The sequence below is a fragment of the Hipposideros armiger genome, unplaced genomic scaffold (genome assembly GCF_001890085.2).
Source record: "Hipposideros armiger isolate ML-2016 unplaced genomic scaffold, ASM189008v1 scaffold_745, whole genome shotgun sequence".
NCBI classification, from domain to species: domain Eukaryota; kingdom Metazoa; phylum Chordata; class Mammalia; order Chiroptera; family Hipposideridae; genus Hipposideros; species Hipposideros armiger.
In genome coordinates, this window is record NW_017732095.1 from 196562 (window position 1) to 209825 (window position 13264).

Consider the following 13264-nt stretch of genomic DNA (forward strand, 5'->3'; position numbering starts at 1 on the left):
ATCTTAGCTGTAGAGGGCAGTGTCACTGGCCCTCATATGTGGGATCCGAACCGGGGCCCTCTGGTGTCCCAAGCCAGTTCTTAACCATCGCGTCACTCGGCCGGCCCTAGCATTACACTTTTAACTCATAAGCGTAAATAAAAGAATTAAATACATTAATGTAGATACGGAATTAGTACTACCCATGTATAATGCACATCCTTATTTTTCTCTCACAAATTTGGGCAAAAAAGTGCGCTTTATACATGGCAAAATACGGTATGTGGAGTGCTATTTAGCCTTATGGTTTCCAAAAAGGGACACTTACCAATTTCTTGATATAACCTTTTCTACCAGGAACTATGGGACGAATGTCATTGTGTACAGCGTTTGGGTGAATGCCACATAGTTTCATGTGACATCTTGTGAGGGATCCCGCAGCCCTGGCATCTCCCATCATGCTGTTATGTTGCGAGTCTCTCCGTGTGTCCCCGTGCACCCCCGTGTTGTGCCGTCACCTGCCCTCATGGTGCTGTGCCATGTACGCACTCAGAGTGCAGAGTAACCCGAGCCTCATAGAGACAGACGTCGGTGAAGGAGATGGCGCAGGAAGGAGGGTGGCCTCGCGTCGGAGCTCTCCTCCGAGGCACACTGCCTGCCATCTCACCTGAGCACGTGCCAGCTGTATTGGTCCCCTGACTGTCTACCACTTTAGAAGTTTGTTTTCACGGTTCAATTGGTGTATTTTTCTACCCATGACAATTGTTTGGTTACCTTTGGTTGGGACTGAACACATCGTAATTTTCCATTACAATGAGTGGCTACAGTTTTTCCTGTAGAGTAGAAGGTTTTCAGAACAAAATAATAGCCTGTGACAGGAAGGGTTTAAGTCTCCATGACTCCTTGCCAGCCTTATATTTTAGGCAGTCTATTGGGTGTGTATTTACATCTATTTTGGGTTTTAATTTGCATGTCTTTGACTACTAAAGAGAGTGAGCACCTTTTCATGTGCTTACTGGCCGTTTGGATCTCTTCTTTTGTGGAGTGCTTTTCTGAATTTTTACCCATTTTTCTGCTTATGTCTAGTGTAGAGCAATTGGGCTGGCCCCACAGCAATTTTCGTGCTAGATAAAAGTGTAGCAACATATACAGAATCTTAGGAAAGAAAGAATTTTCTCAGTCATACGTTTTCAAACATGTGAGGACTTGGGGAAAGTGATGCTCATGTGTCCTTGCTGATGGGGCTCCTTGAGGATGGATGGCATCAGGTCCAGAAGAGCCAGGGGTGGAAGGTCAGAGAAAGACCATCGCGTCTCCAGGTGCACACGGAGTATGGAGAACAGGATGTTCATGTCCCAGGAAGCAGCAGCAGCGGACATGACAGTGATGGAGGAGGCCAGGGGCGGGCAGGCAGAGGACACCAGGGCACCGTCCACCTGCTTTGTGCTCTTTCAGGCCACTTGCCCAATACCTGGGCATTGACGAGCTTCACTCAGGGGTCATCAGTGACAGAGCCAGAGCTGATCGGGTGAGGACTTAGCCTGGGGTGTGAGTGTGTGTGTGTGGCTCTCCCACGCTTCATAGACAGAGGCCACGAGCAGGCCTGTCCCACGCACACGAGGTCCATGTGTTCACTGACCAGAAGAGCTCAGCCCCACTAAAGATGTTTACAGTTTTAAAGCCTTAACAGTTAAACCCATGAGGTCGCCTTTCACCTCTCCATTTGTCAAGGATCAAAATGTGGGGAGTGAATGGCGAGGGCAGTGGCTGCAGAGAGCACCATGAAGTTGATGGGCTGGGATTGGCAGAGCCCTGTCTGCAGGAGTCTGCTCCACGTCTGTGAGATTCACTGAGAGAGGCAGTATTTCATTCACTCTGAGACGCAGCATCTCGCTGCGCGTGCCGAGGTTCCTTGCGAGTGTGGATTCAAGAAACCCTGAGATGTGCCCCGGCAGACAGCACCGTGTGTGTGTCTCCTCCATGTGCACGGCACCCTGGATGGCCCCCCAGGGCTGGGGACAGCAGTCATAGTGGGAGAGAGTCTTCCTTTTCTTGGTTCCTTTACATTTGTGCTATTTGTACTTATCATTTTGAAGAGTTATGAAAACCACCTAAGACCAGGAAGAGTTTTAATAGTTATCACTGTTAAAAGAAGCTACACGTATTGCCAAGCTTAGACAGACTCATGGTTCATTACTATTATTTAATAACAGAGAAACCTGAAACACGGGTGAAGTAATTCACACACACACACACACACACACACACACACACACACACACACACCCGCCTTTGGAGCACGCAGAGCACAGAATGTTCTGGCATCATCACGGCTCCTGCGTAGAAGGGACACAGAATTACAGTCATTAAAATGCCATAAATAGCAACGTGTCCTGAATTTACCCACAGCCTCTTAAGGATTATCCGGCCTGCTCCCTGCACAGCAGCCCGCCAGGGTGGAGTGGGACCTGCCCACCTGGAGACCCTGACAACTGCATCCGGAGCCTGACTCCTCCTCTGTAAAGATGGTGCTATCACACCTGCTTCCTAATGTGGCGCTACTGGGTGTGGGAGCATAAACACTGAGGTGCTCAGAGAAGCAGTGCTTTGGGATTGTCAGCCCCTAAAGAGTCTGTGTGTCTCCCTAACCCCGTGCCTGTTTCTGGAACATAGCAGGCAGGGCAGGGTGATGACTAGATCTCCAATGTTCATCTGAGCGTTTCAGAAGTTTAGCCCTGCGGCCGAGCCGAGCCCACTGAAGAGCTGCTCCCCGGGAGGGCGGGGCTGCTCGCCCCCGGTTCCTGCAGGTGACACCGTGCACGGGCAGGGCCACCTCCTCGGTCACTTTGCTCCATTAAAGGTGACAGTGGTGCTTGGCTGGGGTCCACCTGATTTCTGAAGACCTGTTTCCGTGAGTACTGAGGGCACATGCTGTCCCAACAGGAGCCACACGGGGCAGCTGAAGCGCCAGGGTGCAGCCGGGTATGCTGGCTCCGAGGGAAGGTGAAGGTCTTGGAGCAACCAGAGCGCGAGCAGGGAGGGAGGGCACCTCGGGAGACGGTGGGGACGCCCACGTGCGGTGTGACAGTCGGGGCAGCGCTGTGCCGTGGGATTGTGTGACAGCTGCTGGTGGACGCGAAGCACATTCCCAGTACACAAGGTGTCCTGAGAAAATGATAAGGAGCTGGGGCCGGGGGGTCTCCAGCGTGCCGTAACGTTGGCCTTGCCGAGTTCATCGGGTAACGTGACGCTTCTCCCTTGCTTTTTGGTAGATGGACAGTGTTCTCACTCTCGGGGGAAGCAGGTGGGCTGGCAGGACAGGCATCCGCAGGCCGGGAGCAGGAGACACTCCCAGGTACTCTCGTCTACCCCTGCTGGCGACCTGCCTGCCCAGCCCCTCCTGTTGCAGACGACACCCACCTGTGCCCCTGCCTCTCCTGGGTTGCTTTGTCCACCTGTGCCCTGCCTGCGCCCGACCTCGGAGCCTGTTGGTTGACCCGCCGCAGCCCATATCGTGACCTCCCTTCCCCACCCAACTCCGGCCTGGTCCTCACATCCGGTCGCTCCCTTTGCTTGACCACTTCTTTAGAGGCCTTGACCCTGAACTGCACTCGGCCCCCATTAACCCTGATGGAGCGAGTCTGCCTGCTGGTGGCCGCACTTGTTGGCTATGGACCTGCTCCTCATCTGTTCATTTCCTTTAACAGAGTGATGTGTAATGACATGAGAAAGGACAGCCTTGGGAGTGCCACCTGCAGTGTGGGTGAGGTTGCTCTGCACCTGTGTGAGTGTTGGTGCTGTCGCCCGCCACGGGCGAGTCTTTTCAGGTTGAAAACGTAGTGGAGGGAATGAAACCTTCTGAGTCAGAAGTATTTTAGGAATAATTCTAAATGATGCTGGGGAAATGAACTGTGCTCTCAGATTCAGCAGATCCACTCAGCAGACAGATCAGACACAGGCTCTGTCCCCAGAGACGGCCGTCAGAGGTAGACTGCACACCTGAGAAATCAGGTGATGAGCCCCACTGAGAAAGGGAAAAGGAGCAGGAGTGAGTGTGTGCATGTGTGCGGTTGGGGATTATCTGTGATCAATAGGGCCGTCAGGGTTGGCCTCGCTGAGAAGGCGACATTTAAGTAAAGGAGAGGGTGTGAGCCAGGGATGGAGAAACATACCCGGCAGAGTGAACAGCCAGTGTGAGGGTGGCCGGAGAACAGCCAGGGGCCAGTGTGGCCTGTTGGTGAACCAGGGGGAGAGGTGAGGCGGTGGCTGTGGCCTGTGAGAGCTGTCACTCTGCTGGGAGAGGAGGGATCCCAGCCGGATTAGGCCTAATTGCTCTGGCTTCCAGGTGGAGAAGAGACTCTCGGGGCACCCAGGGTAGAAGGAGGTCCCATTAGGGGGCGCTGCCTGGGCCCAAACGAGAGGTGCTGAGAGCTGATGAGATCCGGACATGTGTGGAAGGCAGAGGCAGTGTGAATTCTCGACAGTGGACGTGACGTGAGGGATAAGGATGTCGAGGCAGCATCAGAGAGGGAAGAGACCTGACAGGCAGGTCGGGGTGGAACGGGGGATGCACAGGGGTCTGGGCCAGGGATCCGCGAGGGAGACACAGAGGCCAAGAGGACAGCCGTGTCGGGGGTGACGAGTGAGGCCTGAGTCCATCCCTGCAGAGGCTGGAGAGGGATAACGGGTTCCTGCAGGTCAGCGGCAGCTTGAGTGTTTTTAGTGACCCGAGGGGGATGAGAGCAACAGAGGAAACGGGCAGCAAGGATGGGGTCATGAGGGGTTTACTGCAGAGGGGACGGCAGCACTAGGCTGGGCGGCCAGGGGGAGCAGCAGTGGCTGGTTTCTGTGCTGGCGTCACCGGCGGTGCTTTGGCGGGTGGGGGGTGGCCTCGGAGGAGAGGCCGGTGGGCAGGTGGTCATCCAGTGTGGCCACAGGCGTGTGGCAGTGGGGTCTGTCCCAAGAAGCCCTCCTGAGACAGGAAGCGGAATGACACCGTCCTCACAAACGGCCAGTGTCTGAACATCCAGGCCGTAAAGTGGGACGTGATGTCGTGTGGCCCACTTCCGGCCTCTGCTGCGCTGAGACATTTGGGAGCAGGGCCGGCTGCGGCGTGGCTGGAGTGAGTGGAGGGGGTTTGCGTTTTCTCCAGTGCTGGCTGCTACCTAGGTTTAGGCGGGGGCTGGGCAGTTACCGTTTCACAGGGTCGTGGCTCTTGCTAAGCAAGGACAGAGGGAGCCAAACACCCATGCAAAGAGTAATGCTGGTGACTCCCTCCGGGCGCCATCCGGGAGAGGGACAGACAGACGTTCCCCAGGGAGGAGCTAGGACAGCCCAAACAGCAGCTGGCCACACCTGACTTGCTTTTCAAGTTGGTGGCAGTTGTAAATCTCTTTCAAAATAGAATACAATTAAGAATTAAAAAAAATACAACTACCTTTAGAGAATAGTACTTGGTCCCCATGGTAACTGCCAACCATTAACTCCGTGGCCACGTAGTGTGGTGACACAGGGTAATTACAGACAACAGGGAAATTGCAGGGTGAGTCTTCAGTCAGCATGGAGCACTCAGGGTGAGCTCTGCTCCTGCATGCGGCCCCTTTCCGCCCCTCTGCTCCGAGCCCTGCCTGTCCCCGCACCAGCCGGGGGCAGTGCCTGCTCCAGGCCACTGCCATCGCTTAGGGGACAGTCCTGCCTCTCCTGTCCTCTGCACTGGGGCCTCAGGCAGCTTGTTCCCAAGCCCCCCATGCCCGGTGCCTCTGTGGGGCTGCCCTTCCCAGGGCCATGCTCGGCTCCGTGCTGTGGTGTTGACATTGATTTTATTGACCAGAACTTTGAAAAGGTGCTTCTAGACTTTAGGTAGCTTATCACCTGGTTATGAAAAAAAAATCCACGTGGGGTTTTCTTTCTTAAAAAGACTGTACAAATCAGTACACAGACCAGGCTTCTGCAGATTGAAGAGAATGGTTCCCTGAGAGCAGTCACCTGCTGTCACCTGTACAGTCTCCCCAAGGACAGACATCCTAAGACAGCAGCAACAGCAGAGTGACAACTGAAGGCAGAGGATCAGATGTTTTGATCAATTATTAAGGGACAGAAACAGATAATGCGTATGAAATTGAAACATCACAGAAGACATGGAGATGCCTAGTGCGCTAAGAATGAGAATTCGCACACTCAGCTCAGGATCAGTGGACACCAGGACTCTGCGAGGGCTGACTGGCAACCCCTCCCACCCCCTGCACTGTGTGTGGCAAGCTCAGGGTGCCCCTGCCAGTGGGCACTTTGGGCCAGGGCGGTAGGTGGTGTGTCCCGGCCAGCTACCAGCTCCAGAGATGAGCAGGGGGCTAACCAGAAAACAAAATCTTGGTAGGGCAGTCCGAAGACCCCTGCCTTTTCTCTCGGCAACACCAGAGGCAGACCAGAAAATGAGCTCGCATCCATGGCAGGCAAATCAGCCTCTCAAAAGCAGAACTGTGGGCATAGCCAGGAGCTGTCACGGCTCTGAGCAGAAGCACCAAATGCAGCAAAAGAAGATACTCAGGGTGAGTTAACGGCACGAAGAGAACTCACAGAAGAAAATCGCTCTCCTTCAAAAAAACAGCCAAAGGTTTTGGAAAGAAAAGTTAGTCAAAATGGAACACTCAGGATGGCATGAATCACAGAATAGACAGAAGAAGGAATCAGTAGTTGCACAAATGAGCCAACGATTATTCCAGAATACAGACCTAGAGGGTGAGACCAGAGTGAGTTTGAGAAGCTTCATTTTCTGTTGCATAGGAGTCTGAAAAGGAGAGCACACGGGAGGCTGAGGAAGGGTAATGAGAAGCTACTAGAAGGACCCTTCTCAGAGCACTGAGTGCCAGAGGGCTGAGTGTTGAGCAGGGGAGGTGAGAAGCCGCAACTGCCCAGAACACTGGGACACATTCAGGATACAACCAAATAGGAGAAAACGCCACAGTGGTCAGCAGGAGGTGCGAAGGTAGGCCATCGATTGCCATCCGATTTCTCAGTGACAAATTTGTCTTCTGGAATTAATTGGATCAACATCTTCAAAGTAGTTGGGGAAAAATTATTCCCAGCCGGGAATTTTAGACACAGCCAGACTCGAATTCACATCGAAGGACCAAGGAAAGGTGTTTTCAGACACTCAGGGACTCAGAGGTTACCAGCCTCATCCCAAAGACTGTGGTAAAACTACAAAAGGACAGCCATCGATAAAGGGGTGATATTTGGTTCCACTAGTAGTGGTGGGGAAAGATCCCAGTAATCCATATAGCTAGCTCTAAAGAATTGTTGATGCATATTGGGGTGCAAATTCAAATAATGGCTGAAAAAAATCTTACGTGTGTGCATTTTAATAGTGATGATGAGGAGAAAAGTGAAAGTCTCCCTAGACTGGGGGTCTTATCTAGGGAATGTGTCCATGCTATTCCTACAGCCCACGGGATGTAACTGCAGTTAAACACAGCAACGTGGTACACGGAGCACCCGTCAGGACAGATGGTGCGCTGTCAGTCTTGTAGAGGAAAAACTTGGGAACAAAGAAAACCCAACTCACCAAAGGTAGAGTAGAAGGGAAAAAAATTAGAAATCATAGAACATACATAAGGCAAGACATCATGTAGGCATTAGTTCAAATACATGTTAAATTTCTCTGTTATAACGGCAAACTCAGATTGTCTTAAAAATGACACAGGAACAGAAAATTTATTCATGGGAAGGATACTAAGCAAATGCTAACCACTGGAAAGCAAGGTCATTTTCAAGAAAAAGATAAAAAGCATTAAATGGGACAAAGATCCTTCATTTTGCTAAGTTATAATCCTCTAAGAAGATATGATATTCATGAACTTTTATGTAGATAATTACATAGCTGTAAAATTTATGAAGGAAGAACTTGTAGAACAGGAAATGGACAAATCTGGTACCATAATGGGAAACTCTAATTGAAAACTCAAGAAGATAAAAAAAAATTCAGATGGTTATGAAGGATTTGAATAGCATTCTTTTTTTTTTTTAAAGATCTTATTGGGGGAGGGGAACAGCATTGGGGAATCTGGGAAGGGGAACAGACAAGTTGCTGTCCTTTTTTTTCTTAAAGGAGTGGGCGGGGGCAGCCACCATTTCATGCAGGAGTTGAACTGGCAACCTTGTTGCTCAGAGCCTGCACCCTGTTTTTGTTCTTCAGTCTAGTTGTGGAGGAGGTCGCTTCACTGGCCCAAGCTGGCACCATCATTGCGCTCTTCCCGGGTGAGGCAGATCAGTCGCTGGCCTCTGGATGGCCGCTCACAGCAGCTGCTGGACGCTGGACGCTCACGCTGGCTGCTGACTACACATGGTAGCTTATGGCAACCCACTGCAGCAGGGGCTGCAGCCTGCGCCTTCACCGGTGACCCACGGCAGCCCAGCTCCAGGTTGAGCTGTTGTTCAGCATCTTAGCTGTGGAGGGCAGTGTCACTGGCCCTCATATGTGGGATCCGAACTGGGGCCCTCTGGCATCCCAAGCCAGCTCTTAACCATCGTGCCACTTGGCCGGCCCTTGAACAGCATTCTTAACAAACTCTGTTCCCGACATAGAATATACTTTTCTTTCTCTTTCTTCCTCCCCTCCTACCTTTCCTCCCTCCTACCTTTCTTCCTTTTTTCAAACACACCAGGACCAGGACCAGGACCATCCACATGTTTTTTTTTAATTTTTAAAACACATTTACCTTGTATTTGATTTTAAAGAAAATCTTATTTTTCAACAGCAGAAGTCATTAAATATAATAAAAATGGGAATGAACCACAAAATGATAACCAAAAAGAATCCAGACTCCATTGTATACGTGGAGATTTGGGGATGCTTTTAAATAAAGCATAAACTGTTTTAAAAGTAATGAAAATGAGAGAACACTGAATATCAAAACGTGAAGGGTGCTGTCAAAACAGTTCTCAGGAGAAAATGTCAGAAAACCAGAAACACTGAAAATGAATGAACTAGCCCCGTGACTCTAAATGTTAGACAAAGAATTGCAAAATAATTTAAGACTAAGTCGGAAACATTAATGAAGATGAAGTAGAGATGAAAACAGTAGCACCTGAAAACTTCTTGCTGGTGTGATAAACTCTGAAAGAGGACCATCAAAAATCTTCAGATGGCCAGCAACTTTGACGGGGGGAGGCGAAACTGGAAGAATTGGGTGACCAGAAAGTGGCTGTGATTGCAGATGTGGAGGCTGTTCACTCTCAGAGACTGCTAGTCACAGCTTGGTGCAAAGAAATTGCAAAATCTAGATGAAATTATTGATTTTCTAGAAAAATGGAAACCAAACAAATTGCTTTGACATGATGTAGCAAGCCTGAATAACCCGTCACTGTGGAAGTGACTGACGGTGCTCAGAGATCTGCACCCTGTGCTCCCTCCCAGACCACAGTCCTGAAGGAAATGGGACTGTGAGGTGCGGACAGAAAAGACCCAAAGCCCCCATGCCATTTTATGAGATCAGCAGCACTGTGCCATAAAAACTGCGCAAGCAATCCTAAACTAATCTATAGGTAACTCTGCCTCCTGAGACAGACGTGCCACTCGGAAGTAAAACATTAGCAGACCGAATCCGACAGTGCATTTTCTCTTTAACACGTTTCTAACTTAAGAAAAGTTGGCTGAGCTGTGGTTTGGATGCTGCCTGACCCCTGAGATAGGCTCTTCCATGTGGAAGTCCTTCTGTCTTCTCTACGTGTCACGTCTCTTGAATTCTTCTCATTGCTCTGTTTTCTTTTTGATTTTTAAAGTTTTTTCTCTTCTTACATTTTCCTGTTGTGTTTATCTGATCTTGTGTCTTCTAATTTCATCTTGGCGTTGGAATATTTTTTTTTTTGTTCCTGATTCTTTTCTGAGTTCTATGACCTCATTCTTGCGTGTTTCTAATTCTGATTTATGTCTTTTTTATCTTTTGCATTATTATCTTAATGTCTTTTAATTGATTTAAAGATATTAGATTATGGTTTTCTAATTTTGTTCTCATGTGTTTATTGTCAGTAGAGATGTCATTTTGGTTCTTATTTTCTTTTGTCTTTTAAGAAGACCTTGTATGGGCTTTGACTTCACATGAAATTTATTTTCCTGAACTCAGTAAGGCGGCCTGGTCTATAATGGCATTGCTGACTTCATGGCTCTAGAATGCCCTCTCCTGTTATTTCTATGATGGGTTAAAATGAAGTTAGTGTGTCTGGTGGTGTGGCGTGGTGAATGGGTGGCCAGGAAATTGGGTGATAGTCTTGTATCGATGTGAAATGCTCTAGTTTTGATCATTGTACTTTGTTTAGCCGGAAGTCCTTGGTTTTAGGAAATACAGACTAAAGTATTTGGGGTCAAGAAGCATGATGTCTGCTCCCAGCCTCAGGTGGTGCGGATCGGTAGGGAGTAAGCGACGAGCACACCCGTGCACGGCCGACAAGCGGCCTAAATGGGAACAGCTGGAGGAACCGCTCAGGGTGTAGAGAAGTTCTGTGTGCTGCTCGCACCACTTTGCTCCAGATTTGAAATTAGATCACAATCTAAAGCTGTCCACTAAGTAAGTAAAATGACTCCTGAGTGGGGAACGCCACGGCCCCTCCCGAGCTCTTCTCCTGACCGGACGTCCGTCCTGCCAGCCTGGGGGAAGGGCACGCTGTTCCGAGGCATGTGTGGAGCCCAAGGTGAACCGGGGTGCGGGAGCCCAGCTTTCTGTCTTAGTTTCTTCATGTTTTCCTGGAGCTAGAATTTTAATTAAATGCCCCAGAATATAACAAATGTGATGAGAAGAGAACAAGCAGCCACTTGATGCGTCGTCAGGGCTCTGAGTGCAGGAGGCCCGAGAGGGCTGTTGGCGTCGGATGGCAGTGTCTGCTGTCGCTGAGCCTCGTACTGTCACCACGGCTGCTTTTCTCCACTGTCAAGTGTGTGCCAGCCGTGGTCCCACGGCTCTCCACGGTGCATGGTTCCCACGCTGAAGCAGGGCTGACTGCAGGGTGGCAGGGAGGCCACAGGGCAAGGGTTGCAGCGCGATGGGCTGGGCAGAGCCCCGAGGCCAGGCCAGGTGCTGGCTTCTCACTCAGCGGCTTCTCACACAGAGCCTCCCGCTGCGCCCCGAGCAGAGTCAGGCATCCCTGGGGCCGTGCCTCCTGGCCACTGAGAGCAGGACGCAGGAGCTGGCCTGTGGGCTCTGAGCCCCACGGAGCAGGTCTGTGAGGTGGAGATGACATCTCCTTCTATAGGCAGAGGCTACGGTGAAGGAAGAAATCCATCAAAACCGAAGAAGCTGGGGTTTCTGCCGGCAGAGCATGAAGTGGGTGGTGCACCAGGCATGTTGGTGGCACTGGGCACGTTTTGTGCTCGCCCGGCTGCACTGACAGGCGCTCCTGGAAATGTGGGCTTGATCGTGCCCTCGAGGCCCCCTCCTCGCCAGGCCTCTTCCCCAGCCACACAGCCAGCCCTGGTCACCTCCCACCCTGGTGCTCTGCTGCCCCTGATGGCCACCGGCCAGCCCCCTGCCCTGTGCCCTTAGGCCCAGCCCCTGCACTGCCGTGCGCACACCCGTGTCCTCTCCCACGCCCCACCTATCCGCGCCCTGCTGTCCTTCTGGGACATGGCGTGGCTGAACTCAGAAGCCCTGGACCTGGCCCGTTCTTGTCACCATGCACACTGACCCGACCCTGGAACGCTGTTCAGTTCAGCCCATAGCGTTGCCTTCCTCACCCCCTGTCTCCTTGTCATGCCCACCCTGCAGAGGTCTCATCCTGGAGCTAACTGCTGGAGGGGAGCTGTGTGGGCTGACACATCTGTGAGGCCAGCCTCTGTGGGCCCTCATGCTGCCAGCCTCCTCTGTCCCCGTCTGGAGGACAGCTAGTGTCCCCGGCCTGCTGGCTGTGGTGTCGTCTCCATGGGAAAGGATGTGACCACGGGGAAGGGGACTCGGCCCAGCTGGGGTCACAAACACACCCCACATCCTCGAGCACCCACTCTTCTGCGCCATGTCACAGGGAGGACCCACACCCGGCACTCTGCTGTCACGTCATTGTGTTCACCTGTCCGACTGGACAGCCACAGCTTTTCTGGCACCTGGCTGCAGTAGCCCTCCTTAGACCACGCTGCTTGTGTGCATGCATGTTTCCTGCTTCCAGGAGGAGTTTTCGTTGGAAGGGATCCGAGACTGGGCTACTCAGGCCCCTCACTGCGGTCGCTGATCCGCTGATCTCTTACGTGGACAAGACAATCGTTTGTCTCATGCCTGAAGTCGAGGTTGGATAACCCAGCAGGGAGTCAGCAAACCCATGGGCTTATTGTCTGTGACCTACCAAAGTTGAAAGTAATTGTATCATCGGAACCAATCATGTCTGTCATTCTCACGGTGCAGTCCCTCCAGTGTCCCTTAGTGACATTACTGAGCTGGCCAGTTGCCCTGAAGCGCTGACTGGTCCCTCTGCGAGCTCCCCTCCTGGTCCTTGAGGGCTGCTCAGCTGGGGTGCCTCCCGGCAGGGGGCGCCTGCTGCTTAGCCCTCACAGGGTCCCACCCAGGAGCCAGCCTGGCAGGCAGGCCAGCCGCCCAGCCCCAGGCTGAGGCTCCTCCGTGATACTGTCTGGGAGCCAAGGTCCTGTCCCCAGTGATCAGGATGAGCTTGTAAAACATAGAGCAGCTCTGATGGCTTACCCTCCCTTCCCTGCCTCTTCTTGGCTTATTAGTCCTGAAAGATAATTGCAAGGATCTGTATTGTCTCCTGGTCTGTAAGAGCTCAGGGCTGTGCTGGCCCAGCCCTCAGGCTTTTGCAGGGCTCTGAGGGTGGGGCCCGCAGGGGTGGCGGCAGGCCGGGGGACAGGGACCTGTGGGGGACTTGCACTTTCTCCTGGGCAGATGGGCTGATCCCAGTGGTTTCAGAGGGGCAGGGCTTCTGGGGAGCAGGTGGGGCATGAGAACACAGCCGGGGGAGGTCGGAGGTCACACGGGCCCATGTAAGCCGATAAGGAAAAGGGTTTCAGCCTCCCCACCCACCCAGGATCGGCTCCTTTGTAACTTGTCTTGTTTTCAATAAAGAGTTAAGTCTTCTTTCTGTATTGGACAGAATGATAATTTGAAATCAAAAGTCTTTATTTTATTTTGAAAACTTTTGTTCTGATTCTTTTTTTTTTCTTTTTTTTTTTTTAAAGATTTTTATTGGGGAATTGCGGGGATGGGAACAGTGCTGGGGAATTGGGGGAAGGGGAACAGACAAGTTGCTGTCGTTTTGTTCTTCAGTCCAGTTGTGGAGGACGTTGCTTCACTGG

General features: G+C 51.7%; 1 protein-coding gene across 5 annotated transcripts in view; it reads left to right on the forward strand.

Annotated features, from left to right (window-relative positions):
- PCBP3 (poly(rC) binding protein 3) overlaps window positions 1-13264 on the forward strand; it is a 180251-nt gene that overhangs the window by 93182 nt on the left and 73805 nt on the right. The window contains exon 1 of one of the 5 annotated variants that reach the window (XM_019628037.1): window positions 2849-2890. The exons of the other annotated variants lie outside the window; for them this stretch is intronic. The gene's annotated coding sequence lies outside the window, so the exon portion shown is untranslated. Of the gene's footprint in view, window positions 1-2848; window positions 2891-13264 lie in introns of those variants that run through there. 5 annotated transcript variants of the gene reach the window in all.